The sequence below is a fragment of the Pinus tabuliformis genome, chromosome 8 (genome assembly GCF_031772625.1).
Source record: "Pinus tabuliformis cultivar Carrire ecotype Pingquan chromosome 8, CPIR1, whole genome shotgun sequence".
Lineage (NCBI taxonomy): Eukaryota > Viridiplantae > Streptophyta > Pinopsida > Pinales > Pinaceae > Pinus > Pinus tabuliformis.
Window position 1 is genome coordinate 955732910 of NC_142294.1, and position 3716 is coordinate 955736625.

General features: G+C 36.8%; 1 pseudogene; it reads left to right on the forward strand.

The window, feature by feature from the left end:
* The first annotated feature begins 2145 nt into the window (after window positions 1–2145).
* Window positions 2146–3491, forward strand: LOC149238639 (uncharacterized; annotated as a pseudogene).
* The last annotated feature ends 225 nt before the right edge of the window (window positions 3492–3716 follow it).

A 3716-nucleotide genomic window follows, 5' to 3' on the forward strand; every position in this document is an offset into this window, starting at 1 on the left:
GATGAAAGAGGAAGTATGCGTTGCACAACCACCTGGTTATGAGGTAGAAGGCCATGAAGACAAGGTGTATAGGTTGAGGAAAGATCTTTATGGGCTGAAGCAAGCACCAGGTGCATGGTATAGTAGGATAGATGCTTACTTGATAGAAAGTGGCTTCGACAAATGTGACCATGAGCATACTCTCTACATCAAAGAGAATGATAGTAAGCTTCTTATTGTTGTTTTATACGTAGATGATTTGATTTTTACAGACAGTGATGATTTCCTCATCACTGATTTCAAATAAGTCATGAAAAGTGAGTTTAAAATGACTGACTTGGGGTTTTTGAGGTATTTTTTGGGCATAGAAGTGAAGCAAACACAAAATGGTACTTTTATTTCCCAAGCAAAGTATGTAGCGTACATTTTGGAAAGGTTTAATATGAATAACAACAAGCCTGCACCAACTCCAACTATCATGGGGTTGAAGTTGAGCAAAGAACATTGTAGTAGTGATATCAATCTGACATTATACAAAAGTAAGGGAATTTTGATGTATTTGACAACAACTAGGCTTGATATAATGTATAGAGTAAACCTGTTGTCGAGGTTCATGGAGACACATTGGAAAGCATCCAAAAGTATTTTAAATTATGTCAATGGGACAAAATCGTATGGTATTTTGTACACCGAAACAAATGATTTTAGGTTGGTTGGTTACACTAACAATGACTGGGCAGGAAGTGTCGATGATAGAAAGAGCACGTCAGGATAAGTTTTTTGTTTGGGTTCGGGAGTCATTTCATGGGCCTCTAAGAAGCAAGAAATAGTGTCATTGTCAACAACATAAGCTGAATATGTTGTCGCAATAGTAGCAACGTGTCAAACAGTTTGGATGAGAAGAATGTTCAGGGATTTATGCCACGGCGAAGAGGGAACAACTACTATTTTATGCAACAACAATTCCACAATTGCATTATCAAATAATTATGTTTTTCACAAGAGAACCAGTCACATTGATGCTAAATACCATTTTATTAGAGAATTGATTAACAATGGTGAAATTGTGTGCAGCACTACAGGTCATACGAACAATTTGCTCACATTTTCACAAAGCCATTGGCACATGAAAATTTTGTTTACCTCAGAGACTATTTGGGAATTGTCAATGGTGAAAATTATGATTAAGGGGGGTTGTTGGAAAATTAATCCCAACCACCACATTAAATAGACTAACAACAACCATACTTTCCAAGTTACAGATTTTGTTTGCAGGTTGCGTATTTTGTTTGTAGGCTGAAGGAAAAATTAAATGAAGTCTTGAGCAGGAGTACAAATTCCCCATTCCACAACACACATCAAGCATTTAAGAACAAATGGACATTTAATGAAGGGTTGGTGAAATAATTATCGTCAAACATTTATTCTGCCAGTGAAATATGTACTCTGCAAAATAGAAAAATCCATCATGTACATTAATGTTTTGTTCTATCATGAATTAATGTGTTGATATGTATGTTTTAATATACATGTCAAGAAGTTTTTAATATAGTTGAGAGGAGAAAATCGTGGAGCAAATATTGGTGGGTGCGTGGAAACAATTTGTTACAGGTTTTACAGTGAGTTACTCTGCTAGTGAATGTAAATCTCAGTAAGAATGTTTGTTTTACTTGGTGAAGGAGCAATCTCCTTATGAATGTATTTCAAGCATTAGAATTATAATCCAAAGTTTTATTTCTGTGTTTTGAAGCTCTGTCTAGTTGCGATTTGATCTCTGCAACTGAAGATTTGATCTCTGCTCATCTATGTTCATTCCAAGATGACTATGTAGAAAAGCGCATCATATATTAAAATTCAATTTAAAAAAAATATTTGATGAGAATAAACCATTATATAAAACATTAATTTATTATCATTGTTAAATTTAAATGTTTTTTTATTTGATTCAAGCTCTATTTTGCAGTAAGAAAATTATTTAATTCACACACTTTATAAACTTAGAGATAATTACACCAAAAGCGTTCTCTCTATGAACTTCAGTGTGCAAACATTGTTCATTGCAACCAATTGGAATCCTTTATTTTCATCGTTGCAACCAATCAGAATCCTTCATTTTCTTCGTCCTTTGTCTAGTAAGAAACTTACCCGTGGAAAGAGTTTTGAGTCATGTCTCTTGACCACAGATGGCTGACGCAACACCGTTGCTTGATCGTCGATGGCTGGCACAACGCCTTGACACATATCAGTGTACAAGAAATTGGTTGTAGCCTTGATTCCTCACATTGATTCCTTCCTTCAACCGTTCCACACTCTTTTTGTTCGATTCCTCCCGTCTAATTCGACAACAAATCTTTGCTTGTTAGAAAGAAGTGGGATCAAGAACTACTAGAATATCCATGCAAAGAAGCACTTGTTGCAGATGGGAATTGACCCTGTGATGCACAAGCCCAAGTCCAAATCAATTATTGCACCTGGTGCTCCATTGTCGAGTGGGTTGCCAAATCTAAGCCATATGGTGTAATGGGAGAGCATGTGTCTGGAAGTTGAATCGAGGTTAGCACGTAAGTCAAAGCTTAGGGCCAGGGGCCTCTAGTCTTCCCACTTGAGAAATTTTAATGCGAGCTCAGATTTATTCAGTTGATTATGGAGAACCAGTCCATGGTTTGAATATGATAGGGAAGAATCAAAGATTCCTAGGTTGATCTCTGATGGGGGCTTTGATTGTATGAAAATAACACAGAAATGGGACAAGTTTCAGGATTTGAGGTTGGGAACTAAGTTAGACCAGTGAAATTTGTCTGCTTTGGGGGGTTCATTGGGTTGTTTTAATGCATTGGAGAATGAGAACTGAGCTAGTAAGACAAGTTATCTTGGCCTTCTGCAACAAGCTATGTTCCCTTCTACTCAGGGAAACAAAATTCTATTTAATGAGGCTAAGAAGTTGGTGGAGAGCCAGAAGAATAGGCAGGCCACCCTTCATTGGAATATTTATCACATAGAGCAGTCTGAGAATTGTGATGAAACGAAACCCACTATAGTTTCTGAGAAAGCTCACAGTGATGTCTAGAGTTGCAACCATGAAGAAAATGTTGAGCAAAATGATAGCCATCACGAGATTCTGTTGTCCTTTGTTATGTTAAATGACGGGGATTTCTCCAATGCGAGGTTGGATGTTTTTGAGCTTACCAAAACTGAACAGGGCACTAGTGCCAGTTATGATAAAGTGGGGAATTCTAACAATATTCTTATCAAGTTTCAACACATTCATTCTGATGAAATTAGTAGCAGTGGTGTGTTCAAGTCTGGTTCGAGCTATGATGGTTTTAACGATGATATGCTCTTAGATTTCGTAGTGACTCCCATGTAATGGCTATGCTAACTCTGGCTATGGCGAGAATCGAGCCCTAAGTGAGCTATCTGTTGATGATAATAAATAATACTAGAGCCATATGTTCAGTGTGTTTAATTCTCTTCCTAATGGAAACAATAATAGAGTTCAGAGTATCTTCTAGGGTAATTTTATTGTCTAAAATTAGGCTGAGATCGAATGAAGGTGTGCTCAGTTTTGTACACGAGGATTTATATATTTTGTAATGCACTTGTGTGGTGAACTATGAATGGTATATCCATATCTTCATTCTCAGAATTGTGCATTGCACGCTATGTGTTGTGTGTGTTTTTGGCACACTGTTTGTAATTGCAAACTGTGTTCAACATAGGAGCAAACATGAAGTGTT